Source organism: Jaculus jaculus, chromosome 14 (assembly GCF_020740685.1).
Source record: "Jaculus jaculus isolate mJacJac1 chromosome 14, mJacJac1.mat.Y.cur, whole genome shotgun sequence".
NCBI lineage: Eukaryota > Metazoa > Chordata > Mammalia > Rodentia > Dipodidae > Jaculus > Jaculus jaculus.
This window is the reverse complement of record NC_059115.1, coordinates 34,877,230-34,900,111: the sequence shown is the minus strand read 5'-3', so window position 1 is coordinate 34,900,111 and position 22,882 is coordinate 34,877,230. Positions and strand designations below refer to the sequence as shown.

General features: G+C 39.8%; 1 protein-coding gene across 3 annotated transcripts in view; it reads left to right on the top strand.

Annotated features, from left to right (window-relative positions):
• The window catches only part of Grm7 (glutamate metabotropic receptor 7), a 934,876-nt gene that overhangs the window by 885,200 nt on the left and 26,794 nt on the right, over positions 1-22,882 (top strand). The window lies entirely within an intron of this gene.

The following is a 22,882-nucleotide window of genomic DNA, read 5'->3' as shown; positions in this document are numbered from 1 at the left end:
TGTTTCTCTCTAGGTGAAAAGTACCATGGGCAATGACCACCTATGCTTGCAGAGTTCATTGGATATCCAAGGCAAGTATCTGTTGGCACCCTCCTATGTGTTCCTAGGAAACCTTGCCACCCGTCCTGCCTATGGAGTTAGTGATGGAAAAGTTATGGTGCACTTCTTAGGAGAGACTAGGCATGGGTGATCCCATTAACATCATCCCAGCAACTTGCTCTCAAAGTTCTGAAATAATTTGAGAAATTATACCATGGACATCTTGAGACTGGGGTTCACTAGAACCCCACCTAGGAGCTTTACTTAGGAATGGCATAGGTGCCAACAAACGGGGGTGTGAGCTATATGGAGAACCACTATGAACCACTATGGCACTGATCAATGCTGCATTGCCAGTACATCCTGGGATAGGTCAGCAGTAAATGTAGCGTCAATAGGGGCTCCACCCCACTCTCATTTACAGGAAAACAATGAGAAAAATCATAGCTCAATATGTGAAATTGTCACTATGCCAAGAAGAAAAAGGTAGCTATTTAGAAAAGATCATCTCTCCATGCCTCAGTTTCCTCATTGGTACAGGACAATAGTATTTAGTGATTGGAGGGACTAAGTAATGGTTAATAATTTCAAATAGAAGAGGACACAGTAGCCATGCAAATAGTAACTGTTAGTTTTGTTATGTCATCCTAAATTGACTGGACATTTTTGTTCTATTCTAGAAAAGAATTTTGGAGATTACATCCTGACCATCTTCTAGCAGACCTTTTGTATACATTTTTTTTTTCTGTTCCATTACCAATAAAGTTTGATAGTGTCAAGCAATCCTTCTGTGTCAGAGTTTTGTCTGGGAGAACCTACAGCATTTTCAGATTGAAATATCAATACATCTCCTGTCTTGTCTTCAACCCATTTAGTATTGATTATCTCTCAAGCTATGGTGCCTTAAAGCCAAAATTTCACTGCACTATCAAATGAGCTATCTGAGAAATCGCATTTAAACACACTTAGTTTTCATTTAATTTCATAACACAGCCCATATTCCCTGACTTTTGGTATAAACTCATCCAAGAAGATCACCATGCCAGTGACATTTATACTAAATTAGTAATACCTGTTTGTAAGCCAGCTATTTAAGGAAATGCCAAAGATTGATTATAAAAGCCTTACTTAGGGCAGAAAATTAGCCATGAAAGAAACTTCTACAATGCATTTCAGTTTATACTTTCATCTAATTCCAGTTATTTGCTCCCCTAACCTGGTGCTCATCTGAAGGTCACAGGCATTGGAGAAGCTTTCCTGCTCATTCTGATGTACATCCAGGTTAGGGAAACTTTCCCTCACCCCCAAATTCTAATAATCTAGTAATTAACATGTACAATAAATATAACACTGAGTTAAAAGTAAAAAGTACATCTACCACGTGCCCAGGAAGTCATGTCTAGCTGTGAGCTGGCACAGTGAGAAGCTGGGATGGCCTTCTTGCAAGTGGCTGCCCAGACTGGAGTCACAGACTAACTAAAGATGGAGCTACTTATCGGGTCCCAGGACTGGATCAGGAAAAATCTGCATTTTCATGGCAATATGTAGTAAGAAGCTATATCAACATGTCTTTTTTTTCCCCTATCCTCAGTAGAACACAGTGATTTTAACAGGCAAAGTGAATTGACAGATCTTTTTGTAATCTTTTCAAGCTACTCAAAAGAGAGCTCTTCATTTAGTTAGCCCTGATGTCCCCAGAAAGAAAAACATGTTTTTATAATGTCATGTGGGCTTCTTGGTCTGCTTCATGGGGGATTGAAAATGTTCAGAGTGATCCAGAGTGATCAGCGCTGTTACTAACCATGCCTTGTGGAGGTCCCAGATAGGCCTGTAGATGTCAGGTGCTGAGTGCCTCCCCATGCTCTCAGTATTGTCCCCCATCAGAGCAGTGCAGTGCATTGTCATCTGTGAAGTTCATGCATTAAGTTCAGTTAAAATTAAATTGCAAAAAAAAAAATAAATCTAATAATGTTTTAAGCAAGTTTACAATTTTGTGTTCAGCTGCATTCATAGCTGCCCTGGGCTATGAGCTGGGCTTGCCTACACAGTAAGGTGGGTACATTGCTTACATCAATTTTCTCATTATCAAAATAGGTATGCTACAAGCCTTTTCCCAGAGTTGTTAATGGGATTGTCTGAGCTCAGCTGTATGAAATGCTTAGCACAGCATGGGTTATCATGCTAACATTGCTGTAAGCATCTTTTCTCATGTCTGTCACCAATTGTGTTATAGTGGTCAGTCTACACAGTGGCCACTAGCTAGCTAGTCTGTCTACTGAAATTTAAATTATTTAGCACTAAGTTAAATTAAATATGCAGTTCTCCAGTTGACCCAGTCAAAGTTCAAGTGTTCAGCAGGTACACACAGTTTGTAGTCACCCTACTGGCAAAGATATGATGCACAGCATTCCTGTTATCACTAAGTAGGTATGTTGGACAGTACTGTGGCAAGTTCTGATTTATAAAAGGAGAAAGAAAGGTGATGAATCCTGTATAAAAGAGATAAATTTGGTATCTGGTGGCCAGAAATAGTTTTCTCTCAGAAGGGATGATTTCACTAATATCTTTCATATTCTATTCTCAGTGTTTTATATTTATTGACCTTAAAACAGACTGTAGTTCTTAGAGCAGAAAGGCTGGGTTTTATCCGAATAGCAAGCACATATTTGAGGATACAGCTAAAGCATTTCCAAACACACCTCCCCTATGATTGGTCCACTTGGGGATTCTGGTGTTGTGGGCTAATGCTTTGTCTTTTCTCAGTAAGAGTCAAACGGATATGCTTTTTTACATCCTAGGAATGGCTAATCCTAGGTACTGCTGCATGGCAGGTGATTTCTTATGTTTCTATGAACATGTAGAGTAGCTATAACAAAAAAATTGATAAACTGATCATTAAATCCTGTCAGCAACCAAAGAAATATTAGGGAGTTAATGTTCTGAAATATTATAGAAAATGATATGAAGAGAGATGAAGAGATGGCTCGATGGTTAAGGCACTTGCCTGTGAAGCTTAAGAACCCATGCTTGACTGCCCACATCCTACAAAAGCCAGATGCACAAGGTGATGCAAGTGCAAGCTTACACATGTACACAAGGTGGTGCATGCATCTGGACTTCTATTATAGTGGCTGGAGACCATGGCATGCCAATCTTCTCCCCCTCCCTCAGGAAAAGGCCAGTCTGTTGGGCTTGCATCAGAAAAATAAATAAAAAACAGATACAAAGAAAAAAACCTGCATGGTCTTAAAATGTCATATTTATAAGCTCCTACATTTATATACCATCTTATGGCACTTTTTTTATATATGTGACCACTACTTCAAGCACTTTATATGCATTGTATAATCTTGGGAGATATGCACCATTGGGCTCTTATTCCAGTTTCAGAAAGTGAGGTGAGAAGATATTAACAAGCTTTCCTAAAGTCATGCAGCTTGGAAGTTGTAGATTATAGAGAAATGCTCAGTCAGGTTTCTAACCAACAGCCTGTTTCCCAGGAGAAAGCCGAAGGTGTGGTATCCTTGAAGTAGGTCCATTTCTCAGTATAGCTAGATACAGAACTTCACTACCCTAATGCTGCTGGAAAATTCTTTGTGAAAGACCATCTTTTGGCCAAATGAATGTGTCATATCCTGTACCTGGCTAATCCTTGGAATGAGGTAGACTACACTATAATGGAATCCTCTACAATGCCAAAACAAGGGCTTGCTTCTGTTTTCTCCTTTGCTTAGAACATTGTAGGATATTTGGCAAAATCACTGGTTTTGTCCCACTAGATTTTGCTAGTTCTTCTACCTTGCAGTTTCATTGAAAATACTCGTACTTCCAAATGTTTCTGAACATTTCTCAGCAGTCACTTCCAGCTAGGAGTAGTGTGTGCTGTTAAGGCTAGAAACAGGCAAGAAAAAATAAACAACATTCTATATATGTGTGTGTGTGTGTGTGTGTGTGTGTGTGTGTGTGTGTGTGTGTGTATGCCTCCTAAATAATAAATAATATATATATATATATATATATATATATATATATATATATATATTCAAATGTGATTTCCTCTAGTTCTGCTCAAGTCAAAGCTTTGAGAAAGTATCCTGTAGTGAGAAGGAGACATTTAGAGTGCAACAACTGAGAAGATAAAGTGCAGAACCAGGCAGGAGGTTCTAAGATGGGCAGCACACACTACTGGGCCCTTGCCTTAGGAACTGCACACACTCTCAGACTTCATCATCTCCAGAGCTAAGGATAGTAGGCTGCAATCTGTAAGAAAAATCTCAAGCAACTATTCCAAACTTAGTGGTTGCTAGGAGAAAGCCTAACATTCCAAACACAGCTTGATTTTATTTTAAAAAAATAAAATGAAAATCTGTCTCTTGGAAAAAGTGAACTCCCAGTTTTCAAATACTCCAAGGTCAGGCCCCAGGTCAGCACTTAACCATGAACACAGTTACTGAGTCTTTGCAGAGATCACTGATACAGAACAGTATGTGGGTGGTGACGATAGAAAACATGGCAATATTCCCCTTGTCAAGCTGCTGCATTGAAAAAAAATCAAACAAAGGGAGTATTTTCAGTGAGTTCTCTTACCAAGAACGAAAAAGTAATTCCATTTCACCTAACAAAATTCTACAATAGGCACATTACTTTTCTAAAACAATATATGTTTGCAAAATTTGAAAATGCAAAGATTTGGAGTAAAATTGATCCAATTCAGAACTGAACCTCAGGCAGCTAGTTGAAAACAACAGGCACATCATGTAATCCATTCTAAAGGAAACAGCGTCTTCCTGTTATCCCTGCTACAGCTGAAGGGAATTCTTCCCAACAGCACTGAAAGGCGCACGGGGCTCTCCTGTCCCTTGACCACGGCCATTGAGAGTTCATGACCTACTTTATTGTTATGAAGATGGATACTTCCTAAAATGAAGAACTCACTTGCCTAAAAACAGCTAGATTAGCCTAGGGAAAGTAAGGTTTGTCTGTCTGAATAGCCATTCAAAGGCTAGTGCTGGCTTTGGGGTCAGATATTGCATCACTGCGGGGGGTGGGGGGGCGGTCAGAGAACCTCTTCACTTTTTGCTGCCTCTTCTATTTTTAACAAAGAGATGCAAATGTGCTCTGTCATCAGATACCTTCAGAGCTGAGTGAGTTGGCAGGCACCAGATAATGTCCCAGGATGTGCTTGCATGTATGGCTAACACTTAGTCTCTTTCCAAGTAGTATTTAGGAAAGTCCTTCAGGACTACCCTACACCTACCCAGGAAGCTTCGTCAGCTTTCTCTCCTGTTTAGATAAGGAACACGCTTGTGACTTGCATTCAACAGAGACACACTCCTAACTGCTCTGGACTGTCCTACCGCTCCTAGCAGAAGTCTTCCACAACCTCCTCACTGCAGTTTCTGAGACAGCCCACAGGCTAGAACTTCAGCCTCTCACACACGCGGCTCTCCTGGCAGCAGCGTCAAGCTCCCAGCTGCAACTGCAATGGGAGAAACACACACAGAGAAAAATGATCTTCAAAGACTGTTTAAAAGCAGATATTTGAGCAGGGAGCTTGAGTTGAGTTACCTCTGCAGTGGCCATTTGGCTGGAATTTTAAGCACTTGAAGGCTTCTCCTCCTCCCAAGCTCTGGTGTTTATCTTTGAAGAAGACTGCTAAGCTTTTATAGTCTTCATAAATAATAAACAGATTTAGTCATAGATATCTTATAATGTGTGCTTTGTTCCTTTGATTAGGAAGCAAGTTGTAATTTCTGATTAAGCATGAAACATCAGTATACATCAACCAGTGTATAAGGATAACAGCCACCAGGAAGTGCCACTTCTGCACTGATGAAAAATACTTAAAGACATAAATCCCACACATTTGCCTTGCATTATTGTTAAAGAGGACGCAGGCAGTGTTGTAGCATTTTAAGGACAGCCAAGAGCTGGTATGGATGTGAGTGTTGATAATATGTAAGGTAGAAATTCAGATTATGGGATTAGGTGATCAGTTCTCATGTCATAGGTTTCTGTTAAGAAATGGAAAAAAAAAAAAAAAAACACTTTTGTTTTCCAACATAGAATAGGACAGAAAGTAACCCAGCAGGAGGGCAGGAGATGCCACCAAGAAACCACTTTAAAAACAATAGAAACTAAGCTTTGTTCTACTCTTTAGCCCTGAAACAAGACAAGGAAAGAATTGGGACTTATTTGTTCACTGCTGATGACAGGTACATGGACGGAAGTACCAGTATCCTCACATACTTGTGTTTGGACCAGAGTGAGAGACTTTGGCCTAACAACAGAAGTGATGCCCTGTGCTGCCTCACCTCTCCCTCTCCCAGAGATGGTTCTGCTTTTCCAACACTGTCAATTCCCCTTAACCATTGATATAGATGTTCAGAAAACAGCTATCTCTGTTTCCTTTATTTCATGCCATCTATATGATCGCAACCAAAGTTTGAAGAGAAACTGATAGTAGAAAATTCACTCATAGAACTCTTTCTTAGGCCAAAGAGTTGCATGATTGGCTGACATAGGTTTCAAACAGAAGATCAGTGTATACTAGAATCATTAGGAAACCAGATAGTGAACAGAACTCAGAATCATTCACTCATGGAAGGCCTGGATCATTCACCATCGTTAGCAACACTTACAGATATTAAGGTCCATGATAGTGACAAATACTATATTTTTCCCTAAGTGATATCTTTAACAACATCACAGTGCTTGGCACAATCACCCATTCTTTCAAGCAGCATGTAAAATATAGGGGACTGCAATATATTCACTAACATAAATTGAACCATATGAAAAGAAAAGAGATAAAGAAGGGAGGAAAAAAGTTGTTCTTTCTGTGTCCCTTGCTTAACTTAGAGCCAGGTTTCCTCTCTAAAGGGGAAAATAAAACCGTAACAAAACTGAGAAAAGAATCCAACTATGTAATTCTAGACTCTTCTGCTACTGAAGTCCTGGGCCTCCACAATTCATGAATAATTTAAGGTAATGCTTCTCAGTTTTAATGTTCAACCCTCAGCCAAGGATCTTGTTAAAATGTGTGCAGATTCAGGAGGTTGCCAACATGCTGCATCTCTCTGAATCCTGGGAGTTGCCCGTGGCATGATCCTTTGAAAGAAAATTTAGACTCCACCAAATTTCTATGCGTCTTTTTCTTAATTAAGAGCATACTTTGTTTGGATACATCATGTGTTAGTAACATCTTTTTCTTCGTCCCTGCCCCCATTCTGTAGGGGCCCCTCCGCAGTGGAGTTGTTGGTATTACCCATGAGAATACCACTGTGCATTGTGGGAGGAGCAGTAGGTTATTGGGGGATGGCAGTGCCTCTGGGCATGACATCCCAAACTGTGACTCTGTCCCCTCTTCTGCAAAATTCCCTGAGCCTTGCTGGATATGTTTCTAAGTCTACTTCAGTGGTGAGCACTTACGAGCCTCTGGTTCTCTGCTTTGGTGTGTGTTGAGTGTCCTCGGTATTTGCCTCCTTTATCCTGGCGCCCATTGTCAGCCTCACCATGGAAGCAGCACTCTTGCTCATCTTCCCACTTCCTCTGTGGTTTTTCCTGGGACTTGACTCAGATGTGAGGGCTGGTCTTGCAACCTTCTAGAAAAACAAAAACACACAGATTATCTGACAGCATAGATTAAGATGTTAATTAAGGGAAAGTTATATGGCATAACTAGTGGGAGCTTGACATTGAAAGCATAATCTTTGTCTCCATAGGATTCAGACCTGTTTCCAAGTTACAGATACAGGTTCCTTTCCACAGACTGGATCTCTTAGCCAATCAGAAAGCCACTGGTTACCCACCACTGCGCCACCATTGCGCTGCTGTTGTTTCTGAGGAGCTTAGACCTCAGCTTGCTCACACCACTGTTGGCCACTTTCCTGGAGTAGCTCATGTGGTGATTTCCAGTACTAGATGGGACTCTTCTGCATTCCAGCCAAGTCTTTCCATGTTCTTTGCCAGCAGCATATGGTATCTTCAGCAATAGGATCTTGTCTAAGCTTTTGCCTCAGGCAGGTAATCAAGTGTGTTGACAGAAGCCAGTCTTGTTTTGAGGTCCTTGTAAATCTCTCCAAACACAACTCAATGTGGGTGGGTAGCACCTATTTCTGGTACTGTGAGTTACAGGTCAAAGCCAAAGATTTTTAAGGTTATCCATCATCCCACCCTCTTTTTCCTTCTTTTAAGACATTCCCCCAATCCTCCTGTTGAGGTTATATCTTTTAGTCTACCTTAAAGAATAAAGGTTTCTATGGAAACAATTAATTTGGGGTTTAGATTTGTATTTATTCCCACCTACCCTCCTCCAAAATTCTCCCATCCCTATTGTCTGGGCCTCAAATTGCCTATTCAGTTTGCGAGCAACTCAAGCTGATTCAGGTCAGGAACCACAGGTGAGTGAGAACACGTGGCTTTTGTGTTTCTGTGATTATCTGTGTTCACTGAGTATGGTCTACTCTAAGTCCATCCATTTTCCTAAAAATTTTGTTGTGCATATTTACCACAATTTCATTATCCACTTGTCCAGTGATGGGCACCTGGATGGATTGCAGTTCTTAGCTATAATGAATTGAGTAGTTATAAACATGGTTGAGCAAATATCTCTGTTGTAAAGCATGGAGCACTTAGGGTAAATGCCCAGTTAGGGAATAATTGGGTCTGTTGGTTGCATTATGTTCATCCTTTTCTGGAATCTCCATATTGATTTCCATAGTGGTTGTACAAGTTTGCATTCCCATCAACAGTGAATGAGGGTTCGTCTTTCCCAACATCACCAATATTTGTTGCAGGCTGATATTTTAATCCTTGCCATCCTTAATCTCATCATCATGGTTTTAATTTGCGTTTCCCTGATGTTTAAGGATGTTTAACATTTTCTTAAATTTATGTTAGCCATTTGTATTTCTTCCACCGAGAACTCCCTATTCAGCTTCCTACACCATTTTTCCCCCAGTGGGTTGTTTCATTTTCTTTTGTGTGGAGGAAAATGGGGGATTGTTTTGTCTTACATTCTGGAGGGGAAGCTCCATAGTGACAGGGGAAAATGAATAAAGAGTGGAAATTACCTACTGCCCAACAAGAGATGGACAACAGCAAAGGATAGTGTGCCCTGTTATTTTAATTAGTTTTGTACTCAGTGAATACAACCAAGTTGGTACCATTGTTAGCCTCTTCCCTGTCCTCACCCCTCCCCTTAGCCCCTCCTTATTGAGGTATATGGGTCATGCATTGTGGAGTTAGTTTCAGACATGGGTAGGAGGAAAGGTCTCTGTGTATCATGACCCAATGTGTGACTCTGACATTATTTCCACCCCCTATTCCACAGATTTCCCTGAGCCATGTTGGATTCATTTTAGGTCTGCTTCAGTGATGAGGTCTTTGGAGCCTCTGTGTCTCTGGATGTCTAATTTGTTAGGAGTTGGTTGTTCTATGTGTCAATCTCCTTCACCCTTGTGCTGGTACCAGGTTCACCAAGATAACAGTACTCTTGCTTATTTTGTCAATTATTCTTAGTTTCAGCTGGGGCCCTTTTGAGGTATAATGGGGTTGTTTTTTCCTTAGGATCTGCATCTATCTGAAAATGAGAGGCAGATTCTCCAACGGAGACTAAAGTTAGCACCACACAAATGGAATAACCCTTAATTTTTAGAGAGAATTTAATAGGTAGAAGCCCTCTTGTGTCCCACGACTTATGGTAGCTTGATAATGGAGAGTGGGCTCATTTTTGGATACGTTTCCCTGCTCCGACTATGGGTTCTGTTCCACTGAGTGGACCAGTTAGCCAAATCAAGAGCAGTTGGTTTTCCACCATGGCTGTGCACCACTATGGCACTTGTATGAGCACCATGACAGGTTATTTGCTGCTAAGTAGGTTAGACCATGAGTTTCTTGGACAGATTTTGGTCATTTTCCTCCAGTCGCCCATGAAGCACCTTCTGGCACTAGACATGCTGACTGTCTGGGGACTGACTCTCTTCCAGCTTCCAGCCATGTCACTCCATGTTATGTGTCAACCACATATGGCATCCTCAGCAGTAGGGTCTTACCACTAACCTTTGGTGGGTTATCAAGTACTCTGACAGAAATCTGTCATTCTTTTAGGAAACCTGGTAGGTCTCTCTGATCAAAAGCTCACTGTGGATGATAGTCACCTGCTGGTACTAGCAGTTACAGATCAGTGCCCATGAAGAGAAGGAAGAAAAAAGTAATATAAAAGAGTTAGAGAGAAGAGGAAGAGAGAGGGAAGCTGTAGAAGATTAAGGTCAGTCTTCATCATACCCTCTCCAGTGCCTTGTGACTCATGTGTTGCCTCTAAGGGCCTGGTGAAGGTTCAGCCATTTGGTACGCCTTTTAGGATATAGAATTTTACGGTACCATTGCTGTTTGGGTCTAGATTTTTGTCCCCCACTCCCTTCTTTGCCCTCCTCTCCCTCCCCACCCACCCTATTGTCCGGTCCTTGTGATTTTTGCTGGGTATGTTGGCATCTTGGGTAGATTCAGGTTAGCTGCTGTAGATGAGTGAGACTATGTGGTGATTATCTTTCTGTGATTGGGTAAGTTCACTGAAAAAGATATGTTCCAGGTTCAACCATTTTTCTTCAAATTTCATTGTGTCATTTTTTTTTTTCTTACTACTGTGTAGAATTCCATTGTCTAGATATACCACATCTTATTTATCCATTTGTCTAGTGATGGATATCTGGGTTGATTCCAGCTCTTAGCTGGTTGAGCAAATCTGTCTGGACTGAGGCTTGGAGGTTTTAGGGCACATGCTCAGTAAGAGAATAACTGTAAATGTTGGTAACTCTATAGTCAGCCTTTTTAGTAGTCTCCATTTTTCTTACCAAAGTGGTTGTACCATCTTACATTCCCACCAACAGTGGATGAGGGTTCCTTTTTCTCCACATCCTCACCAGCATTTATTTTCATTTGATTTTTTGATGTTTGCTATCCTTACTGGGGTAAGGTGGAATCTCATAGTTGTGTGGGCAGATCAGCCTCAGTGTTCTTGTGGCGGGCTACCAAAGCAGTCTGAGCTCTCACTCGGCAGACCACTTCAGGTGGACAGATGGGCAGGCAGCCAGCAATGCAGATGGGGGATTGGGACTGAGCTGGCATGGGCGGATGGGTAGAGTGAGCCTGAACTCACACATGGGCAGGTGAAATGGGCCTGAGCTCACACATGGATGGGTGGGTGGCCACAGCAGTAATCAGGCACATGGGCAAGAGCAGGCTGAGCTTACATGGGCAGATGGGCAGGGTGCACATGGCAGATGGAGCCTGAGCTCATGGGGCCAGCAGATGGAGCCTGCCTGAGGTCACGCATGTGCAGGGGTAACAGGGCAAGAGGCCAGTGGAACTATGCTGCCTGGGTCCCCTTTAGCTTTAGGCTGGATATGTTCACAGGTACTTCTTTTGCTGAGGATCTGTTTGGATATATGAGGCCTTCTTCTGTCCCATATGAACTGTGAGATCATATGTGAGATCTTTATTTCTAGCTCTGTGAAGTGTGATGCTGAAATTTGGCATTGCATTTAATCTATATATGGCTTTTGGTATAATTGCCATTTTCACAATATTAATTCTACTTATCCAGGAACATGGGACATCTTTCCATCTTCTCAACTCTTCCTCAGTTTCTTTCATGAGTTTTGTTTTGTATTGTTTTATTTACATAGGTCTTTCACATCCAATGCTATTCCAAGGTATTTTTGGCTACTGGAAATTGAATAGTCTCACTGATTTCTTTCTCTGTATATCTGTTCTTTGCATATAGAAAGACTACTGATTTTTATGTGTTGATTTTGTATTCTGCCACTTTGTTGAAGGGATTAATCAAATTTACAAAGTTTAAGATGGAGACATTCAGTACACTTATGTATAGAATATGTCATCTGCAAATGGGGCTAATTAGTCTTCTTCCTTTCCAATTTGTTTCCCTTTTATTTTTTCTACTGTATGATTGCTTGGACTAAGAATTCTAGTACTATGTTGAAGAGCTATGATGAGAGTGGTCACCTCAGTTTTGTTCTTAATCTCAATGGGAATTCCTTGAGTCTTTTGCCATTTGGTATCATTTTGACTTTAGGTGCTTTATATATAACTTTTATTGTGTTGACATATAAACCACCCATGCCCATTCTCTAGTGTTTTGATCATGAAGTGTTGTTGCATTTTGTCAAAGGCCTTCTCTGCGTCTATTCAAAAGTTCATGTGTTTTTTGTAATTAAGTTTATTTTTGTGGTAATTTTGTTGACAGATTTCTATACGTTGAACCATCCCTGCTTCCCTGAGATGAATCCTGCTTGATCAACATGGACAGTGCTTTTATTGTTGTTGTTTTCTTGATGTGTTATTGAATTCAATTTGTGAGTACATTTTTAAGATCATTGAATCTAATTTCATCAAGTATATAGGCCTATATTTTTCTTTTCATTATGCATTTCTGTCTGGTTTTGGTATGATCAAGTTGGGGAGGATTGCCTGTTCTCCAGGTTATGAAAAATCAGTTTTAGTTCTTTAATAAAAGTTTGATAGAATTTTGCCAAAAGCCAACTGATGCTGGACTTTTCATTTTGGAGATATTTTTGATTACCTTTTCAATCCCAATGAATGTTATAGGTTTGTTTAGATTAATGTTCTGAGTTTAGTTTTGGTAGGTCGTATGTATCTAGGGATTCATCCATTTCTTCCATATTTTCCAATTTGTTGTGGTAGAGGTTTTGGAAGCATGCCCTGATGATTCTTCCAATTTCATTGATGTCTGTTGTGATCTCTCCCTTTTCATTTCTAACTTTGTTAATTTGAGACTTCTATATATATATATATATATATTTTTTTTTTGCTTGATCAAACTGGCCAAGGATTCATCAATCTTCTTTATATTTTCAAAGAACCAGCTCTTCATATCATCATTGTTCTAAATAGTTTTCTTAGTTTGCCATTCATTAATTTCTGCTCTAAGATTGGGTTTTTTTTGTTTGTCCAGTGCATTTAGGTAAATGGATAGGCCATTAATTTGGGATTTCTCTGTCTTTGTTATGAAGACATTTTGTGCTATGCATTTTCCCCTTAGGACTGCCTTCATAATATTTGGTAGGTAGTATTTTCATTATCATTCAATTCTAGCAATTTTACAATTTCTTTCTTGATTTCATCCACAAGCCATTCATTGTTTAAAAGTGTGTTGTTCAGCCCAGGAACTGGTAGAGGTCCTAATGTGTCTCTTGATATTAATTTCTAGCTTTAAAGAATTGTGATCTGATATGATACATGAAGTTATGTCAGTTTTCCTGAATTTATTGAGGTATGCTTTATGGCCTAATATATGATCTATTTTCTAGAAGGTTTCTTGGGTGGCTGAGAAGAATGTGTATTCTGAAGAATTGGGGTGAAAAGTTCTGAGGTTTCTGTTAGGCCTAGTGTTGATGTTTGGTGTTATTGAGCTCTATTATTTCCCTGGTGATTTTGTGTTTGGCTGATTTATCTACTGATGACAATGGAAGGTTGAAGTCTCTGACTATGATGATGTTGGTGTTTATTTCTCTTTTGTTGTGAAGTAGGTTTTGTTTAATAAACTGTGGTGCACTGTGTGTTTGGTAAATATAAATTTATGACTATGATGTCCAAATTTTGGTTCAATCCCTTGATGATTAACAAGTGGCCTTCTTTGTCCTTTTTGATTACTTTTGATTTAAAGTCTACTTGATCAGATATTAATACATGCTTATTTCTTATTTCCATTTGCTTGGAATATCATTTCTCATACTTTCACCCTAAGGAGGTGTCTGTCTTTAGTGATTAAGTGGGATTCTTGAAGAAAACAGTTAGAAGGGTCCATTTTTTCTGATCTACCCTGTTAACTCATGTCTTTTGATAGATGAGTTAAGGCTGTTGATATTTAAAGTTATAACTGTGAGGTTCAATTTAATCCTTGCCATGATGGAGTGCTTTGTGAGGTTTGGTGCTTTCTTGGGTTTTGTACTTTTTGAGCCTGCTCTAGTTTTGATTATTGTGTTATTCTTCTTGTAGGCTCTTGAGATTGGTTTTCATGTGGAAATTCCTTGACGTATTCTCTGTAAGTCTGGTTTTATGTTCATATATTTACAGACCTGACTTTTCTCATGCAAAGTTTTCCTTTCACCATCTATTATGAGGGATACTTTTGTTGGGTACAGTAGTTTGAGATGAAAGTCATATATTTTTAAACTTCAAAGTGTTCTGTTCCAGTCCCTTCTGGCTTTTGGGACTTCTATTGAGAAATCTGAGGTAATTCTGATAGAAATGACTCTTTATGTAGTGAGTTAGCACTCTCTCTGTTTTCATTGGTAAGAGTTTTAACTATGATGTGCCTTGGAAAGTTTCTTCTTTGGTCCTGTCTGTTTGGTGTTCCGAAAGCTTTTTTACCTTGATGGGTCTCTCTTTTGAGAGATTGGGAAAATTTTTCTTCAATAATTTTGTCTAATATATTCTCTATGTCTCTGGCCTGGATTTTGTCTCCTTCTGTTATGATCCAGATGTTAGTCATGTTAGGGTATCTCACTGTTCTTTCATATTCTGTTTGCATGCTTTAGACTCCCCCTCCAATCAATTTCTTCTGTCTTGTCTTCTAAGTCTAAGGTTCTGTCTTACACATGAATGACTCTGTTAGTGAGGGGTTCTAGAGATTTTTTTAGAACCTCTATTTGATTTTTGTTTTCTGTTGTGTTATTTTGCATCATGACCATCTCTTTTTTGAGGTATAATTTCAGTTCAAGGTCTGATTTTCTTGATGGTTCCTGGAATTCATTCTCACATTTGAACATTTCTTCATTAATCTTAATCAGCTGGTAATTGAGATCCTCTATTTATTGATTCATCTTCAAGTCATTTATATCTCTTTTGGGGTTTCTCTGGTTTTCTTCAATTAAATTATTCCTGGTGACAAGTCCTCAGTGCTCTAAGAGACAATTCTGCTTAATTTCATTAATGTGATTGTTGGTTTTTTTGATTCTTTGCTTCCAGGTCAGCAATTCCTTTTATCAGAGTCTCAGTGGTTGTTTTGTTTTCATTTTGGAGTTCAATTTATATTGTTTCTCAATGATTTCATTGATAGCTTCCATTGTGGGACAAGGCATCCCTGGTGGAGATCTCTTAGTTTTCTGATTTTATTTATTTATTTATTTATTTTGCATTGTGGTCTACCCTGCTCCAGGAAAATCATATTTTATTGAGGAACTGAGGAGGAAAAAAGCAATCCTTGTAGGATCTTTAATGGGTGATCTATTGTAAATGTGAAATGGATTGGGGTAGGATTGGGTTATAACCACAGATGTACAGATCGTAGAGAATGTAAGCATAGCAAAGGTACCTGAGGAACTGGAAGCTCTGGCCCACTCCACTTTCACATACTCTTCAGCACAGCAGACCCAGGGGTTGGAGAACCAGGAGCCAGGAACCTAGAGAGCCAGTGGCAAGATGCCAGCTCCAACAGTGGCCTGTATACCCTCTAGCTTAAGAAAACAGGAATTTGGAGATGAAGGGACCAGCCAATCAGGAAGCCAGAGAAAAAGGCCTGCTTCTGCAGCATACACACAGGGACCATGCCATCCCAAGGCAGTAGCAGTGTACCAAGACCAGAGAACTGGGAGATGGGGAAGAAACTGGGAGCTCTCTCCTACTCATTCCATGCAGGAACCCTCAAGAGCAGGAGATCCAATTGTTGGGTCCCAGGGGCAGGTCAGTTAGTAGGAGTAGGGTATAGCAACATGCCTGTCTGAGCAGCATTCCCACAGGGTCCATGCAGCCCCAAGACAGCAGCATGGGTAGCAGGGCTAGAGCAATGGGAGGTGGGGAAGAAACTGTGAGCTCTAGCCTACTCACTCCAGGAGCACCCTCCAGAGCAGACTTTACAAGCATATTTACTTGAAAACGTAATCCTCATGGAAGATGTGAGTCCACTGGACATAAGCTCTTTAACTTTACAGAGGCCTTGTATAATTATATTAAATTGTGAATATGATAAGTTATCATAATTCAATTGGCTCTTGTGATGCAAAAGTTATTTCTATCACTTTCAGACAAAAACCTACCAATATGGCCTAGAATAACACATACGAGATGTTTTAAGTATTGTACTTACAATGGTTTAAAGCACCTAAAGTAATAAAAGTATAATTATTAAAATATTCAAGCCCCATTTCCACCGTCTTATACACTGATCTCAATTACAGACTACAGATCATCATCTAATTGCTAACAGCATGTTGGCTCTTGAATAATTGAGAGGAGGAGGGATGTAGCTTATCATCATTAGAATAGTCTCAGAGTACAAAAGACACTTTTGTTTTTAAAATGTCATGATGACATTTTTAAAAAGAAGAGACTAATAAAAAGTCTAATGCCAAAATTAACCCAACGTTGGAGTCTAATGGCAAGATAATCACCAGGTGAAATATGGAAACTGTCTCGGTGGTTCTCAGCACTCACTATTCCTTTGTTACCATGCATTCATAACTGGACCTCAGACTTCAGGAGTCTGTGGAATTGATCTATGATGAGGTGCCTGGTGTTGTAAATTAAACACAAATAATGACAACCAGAGGTGAGACCTAGTCTCTAATGTAAAGATTTTCCCCTGAAAGCCTGAGCTTTGAAGCATCATCCAGGCCTGCGGACTTATTAGAAACACGAATTTAAGGGCACCTCTGCAATGGGACTTTCAACAGGGACAAAATAGTGATGAAAAGTAGCAATAGAAAAAGTGCATAGGACAGAGCCTTAGGTGGGTACCAAGGAATCAACCCTGGGTCCTTTGGCTTTACTGGCAAACACCTTAAATACTAAGCTATCTATTCAGTCCCCCAAATAAGCCATCTAATGGAAAATGAGAATATTGTTTATAAAGCACCAGTAAATGGTGGCGCATTTAAGGCCACAAGAAATTCTAAAACCACTTAAGCCACATGCCTCCAAGGCATTTCCACAAACCAGTCACTTATAACTGTCCCAGAAATTCCAGGCTTCTTTTGATCTGTTATAATTCCATAGGAGCACTCCAGCTCTGACCCACAGCCATGTCAAGGGAGCATTGTTTGCTGAGGGGCTCTGTGCTATTTGCTTCAGGTTTGAACCATTTATAATTTAACTTCTATCTTGACATCTCAGTCTCTATGGCACCACCATAGGGCAGATCACTGACAAAGTTTCATTTTCCTTCTTTCCCATGCTGTATAAAGCAAACTCTTCACTGACTCCAAATTCTGAGATTTGTACATGAAGTGCTATAAACCCAGAAACTTTAGGCATGCTCATCTGGGCTAATTTTTTTATTTAATTACAGGATTTTACAGAATGTAACAAGTTTACTTGTTGTCATTTTATTTGCTTCATATCTCTGGTATCATTTTTAATTGTTCCATTTCAATTGTGAAAATATTTATCTACATGTTGGTTTATAGGTTTTGCTTCCTTTCAAAAGCACTTAATGTTCAAATGTATGCTTTCGGGTATATAAAAATGGATTAATTTGGTATGATTTAACATGGATATTAAGAATACAGTGAAAATAAGTACAGAGAGTAAGTAGATGTAGAAATAAATCCAAAATGTAGCAAGATGCCTAGTTATGCAGAAACAGTTCCAGGAGGCAGAGAAGAGAAGGGACATATTTCTGATTAAGATTGCCAGGGAGAAGTGACCATTGGTCACAGTACCAAGTTATGACTAGGAATTAGAAATCCAGAAGAACATGGGAGTATTGGGAAAGGAAGGGATAAGAGCTAGGGAGCAGAAAATTGACTTCACAGACACAAGAACATGAAGTTAAGAGAGTATAGAGAGCAAGCTGGGACTTCCATTCCTGAGAAAAAAATGAAATTATCTCCTGGAATAAAGGACATAGGATGTAGGAAGGAGATTTTGAGGGTGACAGTGGAGGTGGTAACCAATTATTAAAGCCATATGACACCCCAACATACTAAGGCGATATAAAATTCCCCAGCTCACTTCAGTTTCATGTGAACTCAAGGGAAATGGAGATTACCTTTTGATGAGGTTGGAATTTCTTTCCATTGGAAAAAAAAAGATACATTAAACTTAATTTATATAAAATATATAAAGTACATACAACCTCCAAATTGTGTATGTGCATATAGTTTGCCAATTTTGGCTTAAAAATGACAAGAATTCATCCGGAAGTAGATGAGGGTGTAAGCAGTACAAGTAGCCCAGTGGGATCCCCAGCCTCTCTAGGCATGTCTCAACAAGCTGCCTACTTTGCTGTTTTGCCTTTATGTTTCAAGCAGGATTCATATGAGCTTCCAAACAAATTGGACACCATTGGTTTTCAAAAAGCAGCTCTAACTTAAGGGGGGAAAAAAGAAAACCACTGGCTCAAAATCTTTGTAATGCTTTGGAGGAACTCAGATTACAAGGATGGGAACAGAATTCCTCCCCCATAATTTCTGACCTTCACCAAAGATAGTAGTTGTATGTCTAGAGTCAGACCATCAGGCTCTTATGGATCCGCCCTAGACCACCACCCTGGAGTCTTGGGGTATGGATTAATCCCTGCCTGAATCAAGCTCCCTTCTGCCCTATAACCTGTGTGCTTCTAGAAGTCAGACAGCCAAGGGAAGGGAGCCATGCAACCTAAATGATAACACACTGCCTGGGATTATTTGTACATGCTTGCAAGTATATATGCACCATATGCTATTTGTAAGTACACTTTTATAAAAAAAAAAAAAAAGTCCTACTTTTCAATGGAACACTCAGGAGCTATAGATCATTGCTAGAAAATTTTCAGTGCCAGGGATGGGATACCTTCCAGTGAGTTTTGGCCAGGGAGGTCCCTGATGCCCCCAAAACATTATAGGCCATTGCTGAAGCCCTTGGTTTCCCACCAGGAATCAATGGTAAGACCCTATTGTTGAAGACTCCACATACTTGGGCTGCAAGGCCACTGAGAAATATTGCTGGAACTGAGCTGATAACCTCCCCCATGTAGACCAGCTGACAGAATGCTGGAAGAAGCCATTCTACATGCAGTTCAATGGCAGAAAGAGATACCACCAGTGAAGATATTCAACAGTGGACACTGCAAGCCTTATAATTGGCCAGCCAGGCCAAATGAACCAATGGGTGCAATAGTGGCAAGTCTGTCATGGTGGAAAACAACTGCCCTCCAATTGGACTGGAGGCCTGCTCCAAGGGAGGGAATACATCCCTGATACTGAAAAATTAAAACAGTCATGAGACCTAAGGTTGTAACATCTGCTGATGTCTGGATAAGTGCATACACTATGCTTATGAAACTGCCCAGTAAGCACTTCTCTTAATATTCACGCCCTTATATTAATGCTACTCTCACTTTGGGTAGAGAATCTTCTCTTTTCGGATGGCAGTGACCTTGGGATGACTCAGAAGGTATCATGGTGCTGGAAAGAAGTGCCTAGAGTACTGAGTAACATCTCGATCACACCTTCCAAGGCTCAGGGTCTAATGCAGAAGAGGTGGAGGAAAGAATGTAAGAGCCAAAGGAAGGGTAGGGCTCCTTACAACATGCTCCCTCCAGACACAAAATGGCCTGGATATCCATGACCTCGTAGTACCTGGCAATACCTACACAAGACCATAATAAGAGGAGGAAAAGATCATGACTTCAAAATAAAAGAGAGACTTATTGTGATGGGGAGGAGATATGATGGAGAATGGAATTTCAAAGGGGAAAAGGGGAGGGAGGGTATTACCATGGGATAGTTTTTATAATCATGGAAAATGTTTTTAAAAATTGAGAAAAAATAAAATTTTCAAAAAAGTCCTACTTTACGAGTTTAATAATTCTACTACTGCTTTCTTTAAGATTTTTAGCAAATAACAAAAAAATGCATTAGATATCTATGATCAGATTCATTATCAGGGTAAAAGAACATATAATACTAACGATCTAAGTCTATGTTAATTAAAAATAACCCAAACTCTCACACTTGAAAACTCCACAGGATTCATTTGTGTCATAGCAAAAGATTTCACAGAGTACAACCCTGTCACTCACAAACCCAGTAATTGCTACATAGTACCAGTCATTTTCATTGTAGGTAATTTCACAGTGCCTTATTTTGCCTTGTCACTCACATTCCTGGAACTTTGCCATTTTTGTGCCACAAGGAGTAAAGCAGGATGCTGCTCAGAGACAGAGCTGGAGGACAAGTTTGAGGCTTGATTGAATTCTGCTGGCCAAGCAATTTCTACCTAAGTAATGGTAAAGTAGAGGAAAGGTAGGCCCCAGTCTTGGCTGGGTGAGCCATGCGTACTAGATAATCTAGGCCCCTTTCCTCATTCAGCTCCCACTTGGCTTAGATCGTGTGGGATACGTCTACATAGATAACCAGCAGAGAGGACAAATCCTCTGTAGGGTCTATCCCTGCTTTCCTATGTCTCCAACTCCTCCTGGCAATATATTACATTCCTGGTCAACAATATTTACCTTGCAGAATGTAATCCTCTGTGCCAAGAACTGCTGTCCTTCCTGTTTTAGAACTCTACTGAGATATGCTTTTTAAGGACTTTCCCTAAGATGCCTACAGCTGTAATACTGCTTTTGTCCTCCACAGGCCAATGACTATCTTTCACATGTACTATGTTTCTGTGGTTGTCTTCTTTCCTTCTATCAATCCTTCTTTAGTCATAGGGTCCAAAGTATTAGGTATGACTACTGCATTCTTGCCCATGCCTTGGTTATGTTTTAGTGGTGAAGAAAGGTACATTTGTATAAAATCATAAGGGTAGGATAAGAAATAGAATATAGTTAGGGTTGGTAGTTTGGATTAGATATTCCCACAATAAGGCAAGTGCCCTTTGCATCATAAAACTGCCTAACTCACTACCAGGAAGTGAAATAAAATATGGAAAGGACAAGGCTCTCTTGCCTCCTTTAACATCATACCCTCAATGACCTAAACATCTCCTACTAGGCTCTACCTCTTAAAACTTACCATGTGCAAGTAGTGTCATCTTGGAGTATAAGGTTCTTAACATACCAACCTGTGGGTGACATTTAAGATCTAAGTTACAGAAGTCAGCCACTGAGAAAAAGCACTAAGTTCACTAGTTAGTTTTGTACTATTGCTACACCAGCCTGACCTCCTCAATAAATAACCAGGCAGACTCACAAGGATGTCTCATGATTTTCCATTAGTGACTGGGTTACGTCAGGCACTGTTGTTACCCTAACATGACCTGGGCTTTCACATGACTCCTCAGCCTCTGGTTTAGAGATCCTGAAAGAGAACTTTCCTCTGCTGATGGGCAGTGCTTTGATCCCTGAGCCGAGAGCAGTGAGAGGAAGATGACCCGGGAAGGACTTTCTTGACTTCTTACTTTACCATCTGGGAAACTGGCAGTGTGACATCACCAGGACTCCATGTCTATAACAGACAGAAAACTTAAGTGTAATTTTCTCGTTTTATATGTAATAGGACATGAAACAGTACTTACAAAATGTTCATACTCAACACTATTTACTGGCTATACTACAACCGTGGGTCCTATGACATTGTGTTAGAGCACCAAACTGGAGAGAGGATAAATAACCCTAACTAAGCTCAGCAAAAATGCTATTCTAGCTTAACTGTCTATCTCCTTTCCTTTCTCTCTTGCTCATCTTTCCTCCTTTTTCTTCCTTTTATTTGTGGTTTTTCTTTTCTGGTTTTTCGAGATATGGTATCGCTCTAACCTAGGCTGACCTGGAATTCACTATGTAGTCTCAGTTTGGCCTCAAACTCACAGAGATCCTCCTATCTCAACCTCAGGAGTGCTGGGATTAAAGGTGTGTGCCACCACATTGGGCTGCTCCAGTTTATTCTTCAGTGTCACAAAAATCCAGTAATTTTACCACAACAGTTCCCTGGAGCCTCTTATTTCATTGAAGTTCATTCTAGTTGAGACTTTTAATATTTTTTTATTTTTATTTATTTATTTGAGAGAAAGAGATAAAGAAATGATTTTCTCCTGTTTACATCTTATTGCAGTTATAATACTTCATAGGACAGCTTCCTTTTTAAAACTTTTTTTTTATTTTTTAAAGTTTCTATGATAATGAGGCAAACATTGTACAAATTAATGAGGCATTTTGCTTTAATACATGCACATATGTGTAAATAAGATTATACATACTGATTTCTTTAAACATTTATCATGTATTTACATTTACAATGAAAGCTTTCAAAATCATGTCTTGCAGCTTTTTAAAATATAGAGGACATTGTTGTTATAGTTACCCTAATATACAGTAGCACACTAGAACTTTTATACCTGTCTAAGTATGACTTTGTACCTGATATTTATGACAACGTAGTGCTTGTCATGGAGATCACTATGGTAAGTAAAACTGATAGGCCGAAAAAGACAAGTGCTCCATGATCATTCTCACTCATATGTATGTAGCATGTAGAATAGTTAGTCTTGCTGAAGGAAGTTAAGAATGGTGGTTACCAGAGGCTGCAGAGGTGTCTTAGAGAAGGATCATGAAAAACTTAATACAGCTAAAACTTTAAATGTGTATTCTTCACCTATATTAGTTACTTAGGATCTTACCAAAGAATGACAAACCACATGCAGAGCTGAAGAGTGAAATATGATGTGAAGATGTCAGCAGGGTTGTACCGCATCTGAACCCCAGGAAAGCACACTCTCTTGCTCCTGTTGGCGAAGGTTGGCTTTCAGCTGCATCATTCCGCTCACTGCCTTTACCTCCCTCTCTTCTTGTGCTCTTCACATGCAGGTTACTGTGACTAGACAACTGTCTTTTGATCATACTTCCTATTCAAGAACTTAAATACCCCCCAAACACACA